This window comes from Notechis scutatus, chromosome 5 (genome assembly GCF_049901735.1).
Source record: "Notechis scutatus isolate UNSWTSFEM ecotype Mainland chromosome 5, rNotScu1.2, whole genome shotgun sequence".
NCBI classification, from domain to species: domain Eukaryota; kingdom Metazoa; phylum Chordata; class Lepidosauria; order Squamata; family Elapidae; genus Notechis; species Notechis scutatus.
Genome location: NC_142013.1, coordinates 60,943,681 through 60,966,608, shown reverse-complemented (window position 1 = coordinate 60,966,608; position 22,928 = coordinate 60,943,681). Strand labels below are relative to the sequence as shown.

At 40.7% G+C, this 22,928-nt stretch overlaps 1 protein-coding gene across 13 annotated transcripts in view; it reads left to right on the top strand.

Moving 5' to 3' along the window:
- SYTL5 (synaptotagmin like 5) overlaps window positions 1-22,928 on the top strand; it is a 226,331-nt gene that overhangs the window by 158,092 nt on the left and 45,311 nt on the right. The gene's annotated exons all lie outside the window — the stretch shown is intronic.

The following is a 22,928-nucleotide window of genomic DNA, read 5'->3' as shown; positions in this document are numbered from 1 at the left end:
CTCCACTGTATATAGTGTTCTTTGAATTTTGAAATTAAAGCCATCACAACAATAAAACTACTGAGGAAGTATTGTTATGTCCCACAAAGGCTGTATTGCAAGTGGCTCTCAAACTACAGATGCCAATGTTTTCCTGTAGCTTGAACAGATCGGTTGTTCCTGTCCAACAAATTGCAAGTTTTATCATTCCATTTGCAATCTAATATGTGAAATCTGTTCTTTTTACCTTCTGTGCTTCTGTAGTTCAAAAGGAATGGATTATTCCTGTAACACATATTTTAGTCTGCTACTGTTGACAAAGGCATTTACATGGCAAGAAAAGTATATCTATTTTGAGGGATGACCTCTAACTCACTTATCACTCTCCTCCAGATATTGTGAAAGGAAAATTGCACTAATTACTCATCATTACTCATGCTGGCTGAGATTAAGAGGAAATGGAAGGCAATTTATTGCCCATCTTTGATTTACAAGATAGTACAAAAATTTAAAAAAAATATTCTTAACTTTCAGAATTACTTTGTGATTTGTCACAACAATCCTAACAATTTTTAGCACCTAGATTCATGAAGAATTTTGGCCACTCAAGCCAGATAAATGCCATAGTTAGTTATATGAGTTACATCTGTTTCTTGAAACATCTGGTCTTCTCCAAACATATGTGGCTCCATGTGGTTGTGGCTGCATTTTTAAAAAACTTGATATCATTGTAAATTTAATTGTTCTAATATATATTCATCTTTGTTCCTTTTCTTGTTTTCCTCCCCACCCTAATGCTTGAGTTATTTCTGATTTATCTTGTTTTGTTGATTTTGAAAATACGTTAATGTGATAAATTTGATAGAAAAACAGAGGAACAGCAAAGCCATCCTGATATTATTGAAGTCTGCATACAGCTTAGAGTTAAGTGAGAATAGTAGTGAAAAGGTATACTATCAATTATGTAAATAACAGAACAATGCTGAGTATCACAGACCCATTAGTTCCCATTCCTATCCTTATTAAAGAACTAGCAGTGGTTTTGCAGGAAAGTTCCCACTTTTACAATGATCTAAACCAGGGGTCTCAAACACAATTTACCTGGGGGCCGCTGGAGGCAGAGTCTGGGTGAGGCTGGGCCGCATAATATTATACTTTATATTATACTTTATATTTATATTATACACTAATATTATACTTTCATATCACGGTGGGGGCCACAGGATATCATCCTGCGGGCCGCAATTGGCCCGCGGGCCGCGAGAATGAGACCTCTGATCTAAACTCTTTATTAAATTAAACTAGCATTCCTAAGGCCACCTAACGAAGAAAGCCTGTCTTAGAAGCACCCACATGTTGTAGGGGGAAAGTTGGTTACTTTTATTCTCTACCTTCAGCTAGTAGACAAACAGATGGCATGTGCTGGACAGATTGGAAGAAGCTTTGAGATGGTTGAAGCTGTCTTAAGAGAGAGACAGAAACATCTAAGAATTGGGCGTTTTGTTATATATTTTATGTAATATGTTATGGATATATCACAAATATTAGCTATGAATATAGAAGGCCTACATATAAAATGTATATAATATGAACTTTTTATGAACTTCTGTTATACAACCATAGTTAGCCTTTTTCATGAACTTCCTAGGAAATTCACATTGCTGGAATTTATGTACAGTAACATGTATGTTACCAATGAGAGATTCTGGGTGCATGTATGACTAATTTATTGTTGGTGGTATCAGGGGTATTAGGGGGCATAAGGAAAGCAATGGGAGTCTTGAAACAAACAGTGAGGGTGGAAAATTCCTGATGTGGTTGGGGCAAGATCAGAGGTGGGATTCAAACTTTTTTACAGTTCTGTGGGCATGGCTGGGTGGTCATGTGACTGGGTGGGTGTGGCTGGGTCATGTGACTGGGTGGGTGTCAGATAGTGCCACCAGAATTGCCGTTTGACCAAATGTAAGGTTTTCACGAATCTGAAATGTCCAGCAGGTTTTGAATCGTGGGCTTGCTTTAAAATGGGCCTTCTCAGGTTAGCTGGTACATATAATTTGGCCCCCACCCATGCCAGACCATCTCTAATCATACAGTCATTTGAGTGGGTCAGGAACCAATCATCTAGTTTTAGAGCTTCCTTTAACTGTGAGGTCAAGTCCTTGGAAAGATTGACATCTCCCTTTTACTGGGCTCTAGTAACCATTGGAACCACCAAATGCCTAGTCAGGACAATAGGACGGATCATTTCTGGCCAGATACTTTTATATTAGGGTAACCTAGATAACGCATCCGCCATAAAATTCCCCCCCCCCTTCATTAAACCATGTAAAGTATTGTGCTCAGCGGACTTGCTTAGGTGACAATTTTTGAGGTGTTTTTAGATACTCCAAGTTTTTATGATCCGTCCACACCTCAAAGGGGTGTTTTGCCCCTCAAGAAAATGCCTCCAGGTTAATAAAGCCCAATGGACAACAAAAGCTTCCTTTTCCCAAATAGCCCATCTTCTTTCTTTCTCAGTTAGTTTACAGGAGGGGTAAGCACAAGGTTTCAAAGTTCCAGTCTTGTTTGCTTGCAGTAGCACTGCCCCCACTGCCTCACTTACATCGGCTTGGATCACGAAAGGGGCGTCCATCTCTGGGTGTTTTAGGACCGGTTCGGCGCAGAGAGTCATTTTAGCTTTTCAAAATCCGCTTGGCATTCCATGGACCACTCCAACAGGTTGTGGTTTCAACTCTCCCTTCGTCTTTAGGAGGTTTGTAATAGGCAGTGCAATCTTTGAAAATGCTGGAATAAACTGACGGTAAAAATTAGCAAATCCCAGAAAACTTTGCAATTGCTTTGCGAGGAGAAGCCCATTCCAAAATGGCCCGGACTTTCTCCAGGTCCATTTCTATGCCATCGTGTGATATGCGGTAACCTAAATAGTCAATCTTCTCTTGATGAAATTCCACACGGACAATTTTGCGTATAGTTCGCCTGCTCGAAATTTTTTCAAAACTGACCATACTTGTCAGATGGTTCTCCATTCAAAATCCAAGAAAGAAATACTTAAACTCCATTAATTAGAGAAAAGATATCTTTTACTGGAAGTCAAGTGGTAGCAACAAAAGAATTCTGAATCTGAGAAAATGAGCACGTAAATCACATATACAAAGTGATGGCAACGTTCCCAACCCCCAATAGTTCAATTGGCTCATCCAATTAAAAGTTGTGTGGGCAACTCCAGGTGGTGATGAGGCCTCTGTCCTTGGGTCCAGCCTTGACATATTTTGATAAAGAGTTGCGGCTGTGCATAGCATAGGATAGACGCCTAAGCAAGAATCTCCCCCCCCAACTTATACAGTTCTGTTTTGTAACACCTCCAGCTCGCTTCCCATAACCATGTCCCCCCTCCTCCCCCCATTATTTATGACAGCCAAAAGATGCAAAGCAAAGGAAGAAAATCTTGAAGGCTGACATTACTAATTTCATGTGCTCCTCAAAAGTTTATTTGTAGATAAGTATATCATGAAGATAAACCAGCACCCATTTGTACAAATGTTCATGCAGAACCTCATTTATCAGTTGCATGAATACAGCAGGAGCCCCCTGCAGGCCAAATGGGAGAATGTTGAATTGAAAACATCCCAAAGGGCAATTGAAGGCCATTTTCCATTAATGCCTCTCCTTAATTTGAACTCGGTAGTAAGCTTCTCTCAAATCAAATTTAATGAAAATTTTCCCTTTGGCCAGGTGAGCCAACATCTCCTTCATTAAGGGAAGTAAGTACACATTCTCTACGCAAATCCCATTTAAATTTTGATAATCAACACAAACTAACAGAGCCATCTTTCTTTTCTCGGACTAACACTGGGGCCACCACTCGAGGCCTAGCAGGTTGTATGAAACCTCGTTCAAGGTTCTTATTGACAAACAACAGCAGTTCTTCTAGCTCTCACGGTGTCATCGAATACAATTTAAGCTTAGGGAGCTTCACCCCCGGCAGAATCTCGATACTGCAATCTGTTGGGCGATGAGGGGGGAGCTCATCTGGTGCCTTTTCATTAAAAACCTCTTTTAAGTCCTAATATTCTTCAGATATTTTTTTCCTCCCCCACCATGCTTTCGCTACCCATGGATGCCAACTCTGTGGAATTCTGTGATTTCATTTGAGACAGCTCCTCCCCTTCCAGTGGTTGGTCAGTGCGTATGCGCAATGACCCCTTCCTCCAATCCACTTGGGGATTCCACTTCCGGAGCCAGAGCTATTAGTAAGGGAGGGGTGTTTCATCCCAGGGTCAACAATAAAACACAAAGTCTCTTGATGTCTCCCCATCGTCATTTCCACTGGTTCCATTATGAAGTGCGCAGGGCCACCCTCAGCTACTGATCCATCTAGTTGGCAAAACGCTATGGGAGTTTTTAAAGTTAGTCTTAATCTCAACTTCTCTATGACTTCTGAGCTGATGACATATCTAGTGCACCCAGAGTCTAGCAAGACCAACACTTTCCCTTGGGTTCCAGAAGCAAGTACCCTTAATTTCACTGGGATAGTCATGGGGCCCCTCTTTGGACTTACCAGAGGATCGTCATCAGAGTCAGATTCACTCTCGCCAGAAGAGGTTGGAGTTCTCAGCTCCTCTCCCTTTGGAGGGGCGAATTCTACAACCTCCTCCATTTTCAGTGCAGTTTTGCGTGGATTGGCTGTGGTTTTTTCCACTTTTTTTCCTCCCGCCAACACCCCCTTTGGCTCCAACTTAGCATGGCAATCTGCAGCCCGGTGACCTTCCTTCCCACATTAGAAGCATGCTGTGGTTTGGGGTTTCACTGTCAATCCTCCCTTTTGAGGCTGTCAAGGGTTGGTGGTAGAGAGCTTGCTCCAACCGAGGCCACCCCTGCATCTGTTTTGGGTCAGATCGATTTCCACCTCCACTGCTAACATGTACCAGAGTTGCAGATCACTCGGGTCTTTTCTGGAGATGCAGCTTTGATAAACATCTTCATTCAGCCCATCTTTGAACACTTCTATCAGGGCTCCTTGGGTCCAGCCTCAAATAGGGCATGCCAGTTCTCTAAATTCCTGGGTGTATTCGGCCACAGACCTCCCCACCGATTTATGGTTTTCATTCTAATCCTAGCCTTATGTTCAGCCAGTGGATCCTCAAATCTGGCACGTAATGTTGCCATGAACAGGTTATAGTTCATCAATTGAGGGGCATTATCATTATGTAATGTCACCATTCACTTTGCAGCAGTTCCTTCTAAAGCCCTGGTGACACATCTCACTTTAGCTGCTTCTGATGAAAAACCATCACCATAATCTTCCATATGGTTCCAAACTTGGGCTAGGAACAAACCTAATTCTTTGGGATCCCCCCATACTTTACTTCCAACAGAGGCATCTTCGGAATTCGACACCTTCTTGGAACTGCTCCCTCCGCTGGGGGCCCTTGGGTGGCAGCTGCCGCTTGAACTGGCCCATGTTGATTTATGGGGATGGATGGATGGGCTCCCAGTGCTGCTGCCTCCCCCTACTGTCTCCCAGATTCTTCACTGCTGCCTCCCCCTACTCTCTCCCAGAATCAGCAATTTATACCTTTCAATGGGTTGGCTTCCTCCCACAGCTTCATTTAAGAGATTTAAGGCTTGTGCTAGCAGAAGATTCCTCTTCTGTTGCTCCTGCCAAGCCTCTTCTCCCCGACAGTGTCTGGTAGTCATCACCCTGGGGGGGAGGGGGTTCCTCCGGTTCTTTCTATCCAACTCCCAAGGACTATTTGGGTTGGCCCACCAGTTTCTCTTTGAGGTGCAGACCTGCCAGCAGCTTGGCCTCCTCTGCAGCATCAAGGAGCAGGGAGGTTGTCCTTCCAGCAACTCCCAAATCTTCTTGGTCACTAGCTGAGTTAGACATTGTTTTTCAGACCCCCTCAGAAGATAGAATGTTAATTCTCCGGGTGGGCTGGTAAAACTGAGATCTCAAATAATGTCAGATAGTGCTCCATTCAAAATCCAAGGAAAACACTCTTAGACTCCATTGTTATAAAGAAAAGAGCTTTTACTGGAAATCAAGTTGTAGCATCAAAAGAATTTGAGATCTGAGAGTTTAGGCGTGGAAATCACATTTACAAAGTCATGGCAGCATTCCCACCCACAATAATTCAAACAGTCCATCCAATCTGTGATGTGTACAATGTCTCCTCCCCCCTGTTACTATGGCAACTGGAAAGACAGTGAAAGAAAAGATTCTTGAAGGCTGAAAGTGGGCAGGGCTGGATGGTAATGTGACTGTGGGTATGGCTAGGTGGTCATGTGACTGGGTGTTAGGTGGTCATGTAATTCCATGGGGTGTACCTTATGATGGGACTGTCAGGCTACAGAACTTTTCCCATTCAATCAACTAGAATGAACTTCTGAAGACGTATCAAAATGTATCAAAAAGAAATCCTTTATTGAGATGAGACAATTCATGTAGGGGTCAAATGCAGCGTCTAAGATCTCTCAGGCATGCAGAGATAGATAAGGAAGTTTAAAACCCCTCCCCTTATTTAGTAAAACAAAGAGCCAACATGTTAATTCCCCCCCCCCGACCCCCTTTTTAGAAGCTCTCCTGTCACAGGGTTAATAATTTTGGAGATGGGGAATGGGCCAATGAATTTTGGCCCTAGTTTCTTAGAGGTTTGTAATGATTTTAAGAATTTTGTGGACAAATATATACGGTCCCCAATCTTGAAAGGTTTAGGATCGCAGTGTTTTTTGTCCGCTTGAACTTTAAAAGCTGCTCTAGCTTCCTGTAATGCTAATCTTACCATTGGCCACGTGGCATGCAAGTTATTTATTCACACCTTAAGGGAGGGGATTTCAGGTTCTTTGGTGGGTAGTTCCAGCATGGCGTTGAATTCTTGGCCTGTAGCTACCTGGAATGGGGTGAACCCCGTGCTGCTATGGACTGAGTTATTGTATGCTACTGTTAGGGATATACACCCTAGCAGAATGTGCAACGGTAGTCAGGCAGGCAGGCAGATATGTGAGATAAACGTTGTTGTAGTTTACACTCAGTAAATCAGATACACTGTGCCAGTTAAATAGTTTTTATTCCAGTAAGAGTTATTAACATAGTCAAACAGTCCATATATCATACACTTATTTCAGTCCGTCCGGGGATTATCCATTAGCAAAGTCCAGTGTCGAAAAAGAGGTCAGTAAACTTACAAATAATCAGTCCAGTAATATATCTCTTTTTGCAGTAGAGATATGAAGAAAATCAAACCTCTTTTCTTCGTTCAGGAATAGCAGGGAAAACACGCAGTTATCACCATCAATCCATCATTGTCAGCAATCCAGTAAAAGCCAGCAAACTGATCTCTCTTGCTCCCTCTTATGGTAATTTTACAACTGCACCCAAAATACATGTTTTACAGTTAAAGTGATACACACACTTAAACTCACTAACATAGTTTATATATATTATTTTACCCAAACTAAGTTAGGTAACCATGTTATTCCTAACATTCTCCCCTTTTGGGTAATATAATAACATATATATCTATTTACAACTTTAATCCATAGTTGTCACAATTTTCTTTGTATTTGACTGAACCTTGGGCTTTTGTAAATCCATCAGCAATGTTTTCTTCAGTCATGCAATATTCCAGTCTTATTAAACCATTTTTTACAGATTGCCTTACATTCAAATATCTAAGATCTGTATGCTTAGATCTCGTTTTTACAGCAATATTTGTAGCCAACTGTATGGCTGCTTGATTGTCCTCATACACTACAATGGCATCATTAACAGTTATTCCCATATCTAATAACAACTGTTTATGCAGAATTAAATCAGTGCATAATAAAGATAGACATGAAAATTCTGCTTCCATTGTGGACATACTTATGTGTTGCTGTCTTATTGATCTCCAACCAATCAGTGCTTTACCTAATAGTATAGCCGTACCTGAAGTTGATTTCCTAGTGTTTATGTCTGTTGCAAAACTTGCATCAGCATATGCACTTAAAATCAAATTATCTTTTGGCTCCAAATACAATGCATAGTGCATTGTCTTTTTAAGATACCTTAATATACGCTTTAGCGCTTGCCAGTGACGTTCAGTGGGTTCAGCGTTGAATCTTGCCAATTGATTAACGCCATATGCAATGTCTGGCCTTGACCAATTGCTAATATACGATAAACTACCAATTAATGACTGATAAATAGTCTTATCGAATTTTGAACTTTGAGCATCAGTTCGGCAAAATTCCTGACTCATTGGAGTTTTAGCCGGCTTACAAAGTTCCATTTTATACATTTTTAGCAATTGGTAAATTTTATCCTCTTGAGATATCTTAAAGCCACTCTTGGTTTTGTTTATTGTCAATCCTAAATACTGTCTTATCTCTCCTAATTGCTTTAATTTTATCCTCTTACCTAATAATGATATTATTTCAGTAGCTTCATTATTAGTCTTTGTAATTAAAGCAATTTCATCTGTAAACAACAATAATAATGATACTGTTCCATTAGTCTCTCTCTTAAATAAACATGGATCAGCTAAATCTGCTTTAAACCCTATATTGTTTAACTCCTTAACAATATATTGGTTCCATTCATAACCAGATTGTTTTAATCCATAGAGACTCTTTTTAAGTTTCCAACAGTCATTATTATTTTTACCATCCTTAATTCCTCTAGGTTTCTTTAAATATATAGTGTGCTGCAATGGTGCATGCAGATAGGCAGTTTCTACATCTAAGTGATTTATAATATAATTCTTCTTAGCTGCCCACACTAAAGCTGCTCTCAAGGTTGTTGCTTTTAGACTCGGTGCAAATACTTCATCATAATCATATGCAGTTTGATTAAATCCTTGAGCTACCAACCTAGCCTTATGGGTAACAGTCCCATTTTTACCTGTTTTTAATTTAAATATTCATTTGCAGCCAATGGACTTTTCTGGAGGTAATTTGGCATTTTCATAAACTTTCATTTCCTTTAATGAATTTAGTTCCTTCTCCATTGCCTTATGCCAATTTTCCTGTTCCTTTGCAGGATACATCCTAAGTTCTTCAACAGTAGTTGGAACTTTACTAACTTGGCAAACTACACTTGCTTGATACCTATCAGGTGGTCTGGTTACACGTGTAAAATGTCTAGGTATTACAGGGCTTACAGGTGGACTTTCATGTACTACCTGTTCCTGGTTATCTATTTCTTCCTCTTCTGGTATTTCTTCCTGTTCTGGTCCTATATGCTCTTCATGTACTTCCTCTTTAATTGCACTCTTCTTATTACTGATTTGGTCTTTTGTAGGTTTCTATAATTACTTCCTTACTTGAATCTTGTTCCAGTTTTTCCCATCCTACATGTTCTAGGAATTGTGCACTTTGTTCAGCAATAGCAGGGAAAACACGCAGTTATCACCGTCAATCCATCATTGTCAGCAATCCAGTAAAAGCCAGCAAACAGTGATCTCTCCTGCTCCCTCTTATGGTGATTTTACAACCGCACCCAAAATACATGTTTTACAGTTAAAGTGATACACACACTTAAACTCACTAACATAGTTTATATATATTATTTTACCCAAACTAAGTTAGGTAACCATGTTATTCCTAACAGCTACTTCTGCAAAAGGAAGAAGGTCAGTCCAATTGTCCTGTTGGTAATTAATAAAACATCTTAAATATTGTTCTAATACGCTGTTCGAACGTTCAAAAAACCCATTTGTCTGGGGATGATTTGATGACGATAACCCCTGAGTGAAGCCTAATAGGTTTAAAAACACCCGCCAAAATTTGGATGTGAACTGAACACGCCTATCTGAGATAATCCGCTGGGGAGCTCCATGAAGGTGATAAATGTGTATTAGAAACATCTTTGCCAATGCCTTGGCAGTTGGGATCATTTGGCATGGAATAAAGTGAACCTGTTTGGAAAAAAGATCAGTTACAACCCAAATGACAGTATTTCCAGCACTTTCGGTAAGCTCCACTATAAAGTCCATAGAGATCTCTTCCCAGGGTGCAGAAGAGTCTGCTACTGCTTGTAAAGGTCCAGGAGATTTTTCTTGTCTTCTCTTTGCGGCAACACAGGTGGGGCAGCTCACAACATAGTTTTCAATGTCCTTTTTGAGAGACGACCACCAAAATTGTCTTTTGATGAGGTGCAAGGTTTTTACAAACCCAAAGTATCCCGCTATTTTGGAGTCGTGACAGTGTTTCATGAGGTCCATTCTCTGGCTTGCAGGGACATAAAGTTTGTTTTCTACCCAGTCCAGTCTATCTTTGATTAAACAAATGTTTTTGTTAGCCTGGAGCCAGTCATCCTTAAGTAGTGCCTCCTTAAATATTGACGTCATTGTGTCTTCAGTCAGTGATGATTTTCTTTTCTCTTGTGCCCAGGTGATAACTTTGTCTGCTTAGTTGGGTTGGTTGGATCATTGGTTTTATAACCTCAATCTTTTTGCTGTTGTATTGGGGTTTTCTGGACAGTGCATCTGCTAAGAAGTTCTTTCTCCCAGGAAAATATTTGAGAGTGAAATTAAACCATTCAAAATATTGAGCCCACCTTGCTTGTTTTTTGGAGAGTTTCCATGGATTTCTCAGGGCTTCCAGATTTTTGTGATCAGTCCACACTTCAAAGGGGATTTGGTTTCTTTCCAGGAAATGTCTCCATGTGAGCATTGCCCACCATACAGCATATACCTCTTTCTCCCATATGGCATCTTTGCTCGGTTTCCATCAGTTTTTTAGATGTATAAGTGCATGGCTATAATTGTCCATTTCCATTCTTTTGGAGGAGGACTGCTCCAACTGCAACATCACTAGCATCTGCTTGGATGACAAAAGGTTGTTCGGGATCTGGGTACTTAAGGACTGGTTCTGCTGAGAATAGACATTTGAGTTTTTCGAATGCCGCTTGGCATTCCATTGTCCAGATAAGGGGTTGCCTTGGTTTGGGTTTCTCCCCCCCCCCATTCATTTTTAGGAAGTTTGTCATAGGGAGGGCAATGTTTGCAAAAGCTGGAATGAACTGGCGATAAAAGTTCGCAAACCCCAGGAAGCTTTGCAGTTGCTTGCGTGTATGAGGTGGGTCCCAGTCCATGACTGCTTTTACTTTCTGTGGGTCCATCTCTATTTCCTCGTGGGATATTCTATACCCCAAGTAGTCAATTTTTTCTTGGTGGAATTCGCATTTAGAGAGTTTTGCATATAGTTTAGCATCTAAGAGTTTTGTGAGGACTGCACGGAGTAGCTTGATGTGTTCTTCCATCATTTCCGTGTAGATTAAAATATCATCAAAATACACCAGAACTCCTTTATATAAAAATTCATGAAGGGTTTCATTGATCAATTGCATAAACACGGCAGGTGGTCCTTGCAGTCCAAAGGGGAGCACTTTAAATTGGTAGCATCCCAATGGTGTGTTAAAAGCTGTCTTCCACTCATTCCCTTCCTTTATTCTTATGCAGTAATATGCCTCTCATAGGTCTAACTTTGAAAAAAAAATTCCTTTCGAGAGGTGGGCTAACAGGTCCTTCATGAGGTGGAGTGGCTACATATTCTCTATGCAAATTGTGTTTAAATTTTTGTCATTAACACACAAGCATACGGAGCCATCTTTCTTTTTGTGGAATAATACTGGGGCAGCTATTTTTGGTCGGGTGGGTTCGATGAAACCCCTTTTTAAATTTTTATTGATAAATGCTCTGAGTTCTTTTAGTTCTTTGGGAGACATGCAGTACATTTATGGTTTTGGGAGTTTAGCCCCTGGTAGGATTTCGATAGTGCAGCCTGTGGCGCGATGGGGTGGGAGTTCATCACAAGCTTCCTCGCTGAATACTTGAGCCAGATCCTGGTACTCATTGGAGATGTTAATGGGTTCAATCGACTGTCCGGTCATGGCTGACTCTCTGTTCTCTGTTCCTTTCTTTATCCTTTCCTCTCAACTATTTGCAAATACTACATCTCTCTGGAATTGTACGGTTCCTCTCCTCCAATTTATTTTTGGATTCCATTTCCGCAGCCATGTGAGACCTAGGACTAGCAGCTCTTCCTTTCCTGGGGCTACAGTGAATGTGAGCATCTCACTATGGTTCCCTAGTCTTATTTTCAATGGTTCTGTGGTAAACCTAGCTGCCCCCCCCCCCCCGCTATAGTTCCATCTAATTGGCAGAAAGCGATGGGATTTTCCATTTCTTTCAGTTGGATCCCCAATTTCTCTGCAAGGGAGGGATTTATTAGGTGTCAGGTGCATCCTGAATTTAGCAACACTGCAACTTTCTCCCCCTTCCCTCGGCTGGGGATAAACAGTCTTAGGGGTAGATTGATTGGTTCAATTGGGTTGTTTACCAGCGGGTCGTCTTCCAGATCGCTTTCAGACTGGCTCAGGTCCCCTTGGAGCATTGGCGATTCTTCCTCTGGGTTGGGGGGGATCGGAATCCCACAGCTACTGAGCCTCTCAGGCCAGTCTCCTTTCCTTGAGGGCTGGATGTTCCAGGTTTCCCCCCGATGGGTGGTCTGGCTTTCTGGCAGAGGTTTTCGAATGGCATTCTGCTGCGCAGTGTCTCTCCTTTCCACACTTAAAGCAACCAGACGTTCTTGGAGTCATGGTGGTTTGGGGTTTGAAAACTTCCTGTTTCCCCTGGGGTGGGGATCTTTTCCAAGACTTGCCACTGCAGTACCGGTTACGAGTCATGTCTATCTCTGCCTCCTCTGCCATCATGTACCATTCATGCAGGAGGTTTGGGGCCTCACGGGCCAGGCAGGCAGCGTATAGGTCGTCATTTAGTCCATCTTTGAACCAACAGACTAGGATATCCTCTGGCCAGTCGACTTGGCCAGCCAGGTCACGAAATTCCTCGGTGTATTCAGCTACTGGGTGACGGCCTTGCTTTACGACTCTGATGCGGTCTCGGGCTTTTCTATTGGCGAGAGGGTCTTCGAAGTGGTGGCGCAGTTGAGGTTCCTTAATTCTGGGGCATTGATGTTGTGGAGCGTCACCATCCATCTGGCTGCTGCCCCTTCAAGAGCCAGGGTGACGACTCGTACTCGGGATCCCTGGGTTGGGAAATTCTTCCCATATTCTTCATGTACGTGAGGACTTGCGCCAGGAAAAATCCCAGTTTCTGGGGGTCCCCATTGAATTTTACTCCCAGGGTGGGACCTTCCTCTGCAGTTGTATGTCTCTGGGTTGGCCAGGGTTAATCCTCTGTTCTGGGGCATTTAGGGTTTGGGTACCTGGTATGGATGCTGGTTCTTCAGCTTGTCCCACTGCCCAATCATTCTCAGCTGAATCCGGGTGGTGGCTCGGGTTCTCTCATTTTCTGGTTCCCTCGCTCTCCTGCGTTGGCGTCCTGGTGCATCCCTCACTTCAAGGTTCTGCAGGGCTTCCCTCACGTGGCAATTTATGTACCATCTCAGTCGGTTGTCAGCCAGTGGCTCCTGATCCGATAGGGCCTCCAGCTCCAATTTCCACCCGGGTTTACAATTACCCCAGGTGAGGGTTAATCCCCTGGTTCTTCCGTCCCAGCTGTCTCTCTTTCCTATGCCTATAGACCACTGGGGCTTTGTGGAGATTTTGTAGGCAGCTTCGCTATCTTCGATGGGGTGCACCGAGTCAGTATCTGGCTGGGTAACTCCCAACGTTTCTCCCCAGCATTCGGCTTCCCCTTGGTCCTTGCTGTACTCAGACATTTTACTTTTTTTGCAGGGTCCCCTCGGTAGAGTGAAGGTTTTTTTTTAAAAAAAATCCTCTCCGGGCTGACCTCTATTGCAGATGCTGCTTTATGTCAGGCTACAGAACTTTTCCCTTTCAATCAACTAGAATGAACTTCTAAAGATGTATCAAAAAGGAATCCTTTATTGAGATGAGACAATTCATGCAGGGGTCAAAAGCAGCGTCTAAGGTCTCTCAAGCATGCAGAGATAGATAAGGGACTTTAAAACCCCTCCCCTTATTCTGATGTGTATTCAGAATCCAAGAGCCAACATGTTAATTCCCCCCCACACCTCCTTTTTAGAACGATCTTTTTCAGAGTTTCCCCGGGCATACCTAATTCCCCCCACTCCCTTTTTAGAATGATCTTTTTCAGAGTTTCCCAGGACACATCTCACTGTGGAATTGTTATGGTCTCTTCATCTTCTGGCTGTCTCTCACAGAGGTGATAGGTTCTGGCCATCTGGGTTTCATCTCTCCATTGTATCATGTGTACCTATACAAATTCGATATAAGATTAAATATATTCAGGTTACATCAAGAAGGATTTCTTTATCAGTCTCCCCTCCCCTTTTCTTCTTCCATTGAAGAAATGACAGATACATGGATCTGATAGGGACTGTCATAAATGTAAATCAGTTGCTGTGCATCCAACTGTAAATCACATGACCATTGGAATGGTGCAATGGTCATAAGTGTGAAAAATTGTCAACAGTGGCATTGCAACTTTGAACGGTCACTATATGATACAATCGTAAGTTGAAGATTACCTGTACTGTTTTCCAATTTGATGGTGTACAAAGATGCATAGCAACTGACTCTCATTTATGACAGTCGCAGGGCCCTGGGGTCTTGTGATGTGATCTCCTTTTTGCAACCGTCTGACAAGCAAAGTCTCTGGAGAGCCAGCTTCGCTTAACCATCGTCTGAAAGACTTAAACAATGATCCACTTAACAGCTGTGGAAAAAAGGTCATAAAGTGGGCGAAAGCTCACTGAACAGCTGTCTTGCTTACAACGGAGATTCGGGGAAGTCAGATTCACTTAATAATTGTGTGACTGACTTAGCGACCATTCAAGTTTCAATGGCACTGGAAAAAGGGACTTATTACTGTTTTTCACACTTAATGACCGTCGCAGCATCCCCATGGTCAGGTATCCAAACTCGGATGCTTGGCAACTGAATCTTACTTATGATGGTCTCAGTGTCCCAGAGTCACGCAATCCCCTTTTGCAACCTAACCAACGAAGTCCACGGGGAAGCCGGATTCACTTAATGACCATGTGACTTATCAGGTCATAAAATGTAAAATACAAGGACCAGTCATAAGTGCAAGGACCAGTCATAAGTGCAAGGACCGATCATAATTCACTTTTTTCAGCCCTCTGAGTAGTCCCTATGGGGAGATACTGGAAAAGATAATAAAAAACAGATCTGCCAACATCTAGTAATAATTAACAGTCAGAACGGGTTTGTAAAAACAGATCATGCCAAACCATGCCAAACTTATTTCATTCTTCAACATAGTGACTAAATTAGTAGACCAGCGAAATACTGCAGACATAATATATTTAGATTTCAGCAAGGCATTCGACAAAGTAGACCACAACCTACTTCTTGGTAAGCTAGAAAAAAGTGGAATAGATAGCACCACCACTAGATGGACTTGCAATTGGCTGACAAACCATACTCAACGAGTAGTCCTTAATGGGTCTAAGTCTACATGGAGGGAAGTAAGCAGTGGGGTGCCACAAGGTTCTATCTTAGGCCCAGTATACTCCAATATCTTCATTAATGACTTAGATGAGGGAATAGAAGGGGAACTTACCAAATTTGCAGATGATACTAAGCTGGCAGGAATAGCTAACACCCAAGAAGATAGGCTCAAAATACAGATGGATCTTGACAGACTAGAACACTGGGCCATATCTAACAAAATTAAATTCAACGTAGAGAAAAGTAAAGTCATACACTTAGGCAAGAAAAACCAAAAGTACACATACAGACTGGGTGAAACCAGGCTCAACAGCAGTAACTGTGAGAGGGATCTTGGAGTTTTAGTGGATAACCAGCTAAATATGAGCCAGCAGTGTGCAGCCGCCACCAAAAAAGCTAATGCAATCCTAAATTACATTAATAGAGGGATACAATCGACATCAAGTGAGATACTAATACCACTCTATAAAGCCTTAGTAAGACCACACCTAGAGTACTGCATCCAGTTTTGGTCACCACAATATAAAAAAGATGTTGAGACTCTAGAAAAAGTACCGAGAAAAGCAACCAGGATGATTAGGGGACTGGAGACTACAACATATGAAAGAACAGTTACAGGAACTGGGCATGGCTAGTCTAGTGAAGAGAAGGACTGGGGAGACATGATAGCAGTGTTCCAATATTTGAGGGGCTGCCAGAGAGAGGAAGGGGTCAAGCTATTTTCTAAAGTGCCTGTAGGCCAGACAATGAATAATGGATGGAAACTGAACAAGGAGAGATTTATCCAGGAAATAAGGAGAAACTTTCTGACAGTGAGAACAATCAACCAATGGAACAGCTTGCCTTCGGAAGTTGTGGGAGCTTCATCACTTGAGACTTTCAAGAAGAGATTTTTTATTTATTTATTTATTTATTTTTGTCAATTGCTTACAAAATAATAGGTATAAGTAAAAACATAGTTATGAATACATGGATACATATAAGAAAAATAAAAAATAAAAATAAAAGAAACAATAGGACAGGGACAGTAGGCATGTTGGTGCGCTTATGCACACCCCCTACAGACCTCTTAGGAAAGGGGTGAGGTCAATAGTAGACAGTGTATGGTTAAAGTTTTTGGGGTTTGGGGAAGAAACCACAGAGTCAGGTAGAGTATTCCAGACATTGACCACTCTGTTGCTGAAGTCGTATTTCCTGCAATCAAGTTTGGTGCGATTAACCTTGAGTTTGTATCTATTGTTTTCTCTTGTGTTGTTATGGTTGAAGCTGAAGTATTCATTGACAGGAAGGATATTGCAATGTATGATTTTATATACTATACTTAGATTGGACCGAAGGCGGCGTAGTACTAGGTTATCTAGGTCTAGAATTTCAAGTCTGGTGGCATAAGGTATTCTGCAACAAGTAGAGGAGTGGAGAACTCTTCTTGTGAAATATTTCTGGACTTTCTCAACTGTGTTAATATCAGATACGTAATGTGGGTTCCAGACTGATGAGCTGTATTCGAGTATTGGTCTAGCAAATGTTTTGTATGCTCTAGTTATCAGTGTAATATTACCAGAGAAAAGCTATGTAAGATTAGGTTAACAACTCTTAACACCTTTTTGGCTATGTAGTTACAGTGGGCTCTAGCACTTAGGTCATTAGAGATGAGTACTCGAAGATTCTTGACAGAGTTTGGATCATCAACAAGGTCTTGACTATTCAGCCTGTATTGGACTGCCATTTGGCAGAAATGGTGTAGGGTCTCCCGCTTGGGCTGACCTACAAGGTCCCTTCCAACTCTGATTATCTGTTATCTGTTACACCATTTCACCTACCTTTCCTCATTCTCCCAAAACATAACTCTTCCCATTATTTCATTTTCCAATATCCATGACCCTAACCTTGTTTCTGTAAAGTTAAAATCCCAATTCCAGCTTGAATTGCTTAAATCTACCTCATTAGTTTTCCAAGGCCACCTTCCTCCTACTCGAGTTCATCCACAAATGAAACAATTTGTTATATTCAAAGTTCCCGCTACAGTTTCTGCCAGTTCCATAAACATACTTTATTAGCATCCGCTATCTCTGCCATTAGTTCATCTCCCTCTATCATTTTCTCATAGAAGGAGTGAGAAAGGGAATGTGTTTGACTTGCAGATCGTTGGATACTTCTCTTTACAAATAATACTGTTCCAGGATCTCCTCCTTCTCCATCAATAGCCATACCAAACCTTCCATTTTCATGTCCCATTGTCCACATTCTAGGTTCTAAAATAGTAAAGTTAAGGGAATTACAATGTCTCACTTGACAATCACTAGTAGTAATTCCCAATTCAACTTGGGCATTTTCCTTTACTCCCTCCAGCCAGACCACTGCTCAATCTCAAAAGTAGCCCGCTGTACACATCGCCATATCTCACAGTGATTATAAATAGAACTTCCACAACTCCCTAAAGGAACACAAAAATATTTATCATTATGTTTATATTTCTTTTCCCATTCCAATCCTCCACAGGTTCCTTTTGGCCATATATTTAAATTTATAGCTTGGCATGCATCAAATATATTCAGAGTATTGCAGTGTAAATTCAGTGCCAGAAAAGTAAACACAGATGGCTGAGACTTCATTTAACTTCTTTATAAACACATAAAGTAAATTTTACAATATCAGTTGTAGATTTCTCCAACATGGAGCAAACGCAAATAGAAGCAGACATGTTACAGGTTCAGAGCAAAACAGCAACTCAACTTCAGCTCAGAAACAGACATCAGTTTCACTTTAATTCAGCAGGCAAGCAAGCAAGTTAGTTTCTCTTTCACTTTAGAGCACAGAACAGAGATAAACCATGCTCAGATTCTCTCTTTAAGTTTCAGCCCTCAATTCAGCTCTCATTGGCTGACCTTGTTATTAAGCTGTAAGGATTGGACTTTTCCCCTTCAATCGAAAAGAATGAACTTCTGAAGACCAGGTGTTTCAAAAGGAATCCTTTATTGAAAGGGATTTTATCTCAACACTAGGCAAAGCAGAGTCTGATATCCCCAGGCATACAGTCATAGATAAAGGAAGTTAAAATCACTCCCCTTATTCAGATGTGGATTTAGTCAAACAAAGAACCAACATGTTAATTCCCCCTTCCCCTTCTCTGGGAACGTATCTTAGCAGAGTTCCCAGAAGTGTCTTCCAGAACTGGAATTTTAATGGTTCCTTCTCATCTTGTTATCTCTTCAAGAGGTGACAAGTTTCTGGATATCTGGCTCCACTCCTCCAGTTGTATATCATATGCAAGTTATACAGAATCAATATAGGATTTAATATATTCAGGTTACATCAAAAATAATTACTTGTACCAGCTCCCCCCACCCTTCTTCCATTGAAGAATGGCAGATACACGGATATGACATCCTGTCCTCCTCTAAAATTTCCTGAGTTCTAGGGGAGTTCCGGTTTGCAGCACTTCGGGGCAGGCAGGAATCTGAGATCATGCATGGTTTCTGCCTGCGCTCGCCGCTGGAGTGCCCTGAGCCATCTGGCTTCAGGGCTAGCCACCTCCGTAGAAGGTGGTGAAGACAGGGGGGATCTGGCAGGGTGGAGAGAAATCACACCTCTCTTCCCTAGCCAGCTAAACCCCCTTTTCCGAAGGCGGTAGAGTGGCGGTCAGAAATGGCCGCCACAAAGAAGCGCTCAGCCGGAAAAGAAAGTGCAGGAGGAGTTAAGAAGAAGTTAAAGTTTTTTTACTGCCGGGACAAAGCAATAATGAAGGTATCCTGGAACTTAAAATTTGTGAAAGATACATCGTTCCCAGAGATTTACAAGCGACGAATGGAAGTTAAAAGGGAAAGTTCTTTTTTTTTCCTTCCTAACATTGACAGTGAACAGAAATGCATGAGAAATCGGAAAAACCCGCTTTGGCATCAATAGGTAAACTGGATAATTAAATGCTAAAGGGATAATAAGGATTTCTGAACATTTTAAAAATTTTTTTTGCTGTAAGTGGGAAGGGAGAGGAAAAGAATTGGAGCAGGATTTGGAAGTAAGGAGGAGATTGCCTAGAATTTTAAAGAATCATTAAATACCAACAAGACTTCTAAAAGATACATTTTAACTGGAACTTTGCAACTAAACAGTAACCCCAGAAAGAGAAAGTGAAGAAAGAAGAAAGTGCTAAAAGAAACAGCTTATTTGGATTGTTTGGTGACTTTGGGACTTTTGGAAATTATCTTTGAAGGACTAAAAACACTTGGGTGGTTGTTTTGGAAAAAAAATTCTTTCTACAATGGCATCACTTGTGGATGAATTGAAAATTGAATTCAAAAAATACAAAGAAGAAGAACAAGAAGGGAAAGACTCTCTTGGCACTCTTTTTCAATTCTTAGAAATGGTGATTTGCACCTATGAGAAACTGACAGTGCAACAAGATGATTGGGATAAAGAAGAAGCCATCTTTGATGAACAAGTAACTTTATTTGGGGAAGAAAGGGAGAAGGAGGAAAAGAAAAAGGGGACTTTAAGATTTAAAAAAACAACCAAAAAAGAGAAAAACAAGGTGAAAAGTGGATATAATGTTAGAAAACAACAGAAAGGGGGAATGCAGAAGAAGAAAAGGGAGGTGGAGAGACAAGGGCGTAAAAAGGGCAGGGAGAAGAAGCAACAAGGGAGGAAGGAAGGGATGAGAAGCTTCAATGGTGTGGAGCATGATGTAAAGAAACAAGATTCATTTAGAGATAATGGGTAAAATTTAATTGAAAAAGGGATTCTGCAAAGGTACCTAAGATTGTATTGTTATATCTGTACTTAGAAATAATGTTAGAAAATTGGAAACAACGTGTGATCAAAAAATGGGATAAAATATTCAGTGTAACTTAGTGAAATTTTTGTGAATAAAAGGAAGGCAATGAAATAAATGAGAGAATTGAAGTAGGAGGAAATGGGAACATTTTAATGATACAATGATTTAAAATATAAGTGATGTGAAGTGGGGGGGAAATAACTATGGAAAGTATAAGTGTTCCCATAAAAGTATGATATTCAATTGAAAAGTAATGTGTAAAATGTTTAAGATTTAAATGAATATTAATATTAATGATAGATTTGAATTGGCATGGATAGTTGTTTTAATTATATTACATATTTATAGATTTTTCTTTTTTAAAAATATAATGTGTAACTTTAGAATGTACTAAACAGAATGCCAATGGAAGTTATGTACTATACTAAGTGTTATAAATTTATGGGAAAGAGTTAAAGGCGTCACACTCCAATTAGTGTACAGGAGAAATTTTGTTTAAAGAGAAAAGATAAATAGATAGCTGGAAACAGAACAGACAAAGAATAATAAGCATAATGATCTGAACTGAGATGAGATAAATAAAATAAAACTAAGAAAGTTAAAAGAGGTGAGAAGCTATATAGAAAATGGAAAATGGTAATAAGATATGGAATGGTATATAAAATGAATATGAATTTGAATTTGTGTCTGTATGAAGAGATGTAACCCGGGATCAAGCAGCTTTCAGAAAAGATGTTTTATGTTTTTATGTTTTATTTGTCTGTGTATTGTCTTTGAAAATTAATAAAATTTGTAAAAAAAATAAAAAATAAAATAAAATTTCCTGAGTTCTTGCTTGTTTTGGAGTAAGGGTTGGGACACGGCCCCTACTATTATGTCTGGAGTAATCTTCCTACTCCCTTCACTGATTAAGTGTCCTAGAAATTTTACCTCTCTTTCAACATATTGTAATTTGGATGTGGATACTCGCAGGTCTTTTTGGGCCAAGAAATTTAATAATACATTAGTGGCACTTGAAGTTTCAGATTTCTTTTTCCCTGAAACCAGTAAGTCATCCACAGTGAGTTCCCCTAGGTAAATCTAGCTCTTGCAGGACTAGTTCTAATAACTGTCCAAATAAATTTGGGGATTCTGTGAATCCTTGAGGTAACACTGTTCACTGATATTGTTGCTTCCTCCTGTATATGGGTTTTCCCATTCAAATGCAAACATGGACTTTGATTCTATATCTAAGGGACAGGCCTTCAAATCTACAACACTGAACTACCTATGCTTTGTTGGAATACACCCCATTAATGTATAGACATTAGGGACCACAGGATGTCTAGTTTTTACAATCCGGTTAAGAATTCTCAGATCCTGAACCATCCTGAAGGAGCCATCAGGTTTCTTTATTGGTAAAATGGGAGTGTTATAAGGGGACATTGAGGGTTCTATTAAGCCATCTTTTTACAAACCATCAATTACTGATTGCAACCCCTTCTTCCCTTCCATAGAAATTGAGTATTGCTTTTGTCTAACCACTTCGTTGGGATTTTTGAGTGTTATTTTTTTAAGTGGACTTACTTGTAGTCCCCCACAATTCCCTTCCTTCACCCAAACAGTTGGGTCAATCTTTTCTTCTTCTGAGGTCAAAACCCTCATAGGAATCATCCCTTCTGGTCCAAATTCAAATCTCAATTGTAGATCTGCTAGGGAATCTCTTCCCAGCAAGTTCATGCCTGCTTCTGATATATATAACATTTCTATCTCTATCTTTTTATTTTGTCCTTTTATTCCCAGTTGGAGGGGCATTAATTTGGGTACTTCAAATCCTTCTCCTTTTACTCCAGATACTCTCATATTTTGTCCACTTAATTTCATTTCTGCAACTAATACTGATATTGAAGTTCTCGCTGCTCCAGTGTCAATTAAAAACACAACTTCCTCTTCTTTAGGTCCCACTACTAAATTTATCAAGGGCTTTCCATGAGACCCAAAAAGGAATCACCCCTGACACCCCTACTATTGATTTTCATCCTCTGCCATCATATTATACACTTGTGTCTCCCTTCTTTGGATTGGGCAGTCTTTCTTGAAATGTCTTGGCTGGCCACATCCAAACATCTCCTCACTCTGTCCTCCCTGCCCGTACCATTACACCTTTTAGTTTGGCTCCATCCTCACATTCCTTCATTTTTTCCTCGTTCAAATCTTTCATGGGGTGAGGGTTTTGGAGGTCCTTCTTGTTTTATAACTTCTCTGACTGTTGCCACCATCATTCTACCCTTTTGTTTAGTTTTCTCATTATTTTGCTGTACATAAACCTTCTGGGCTTCTTTGAGAAGTTCGTCCAGCGATTTCCCAGCCAATCCATCTAATTTTTGTAATTTCTTTGAAATATCCGGCCATGCCTTTGTTACAAACTGAACTCGGACTAGTTGTGTATTTGTAGCATCATCCAGGTCCATGCCAGAGTATTTCTTCATCGTATCCTTAAGCCTTTGTAAGAAAGCTGCTGGGGATTCCTCTTTTTCCTGTTCTAAATTCATAGCCTTGCTCATATTCTGTGCTTTTGGTACTGCCTCTTTTATTCCCCTAACAATTATATTTCTCAAATCTTCCTTCCATATTAGTTCTATAGGCTTGATTGTTGTTATCCCAATTTGGTCTAACCAGAGGAAATTTATCTTCCCCCCTCATATTATTATTATTAGCAGGGGGTGGGCTCTTTCTCATATTTTCATTACAGCTGCTGTCAGCTGGTGCTCCATTCAAAATCCAAGAAAGAAACAC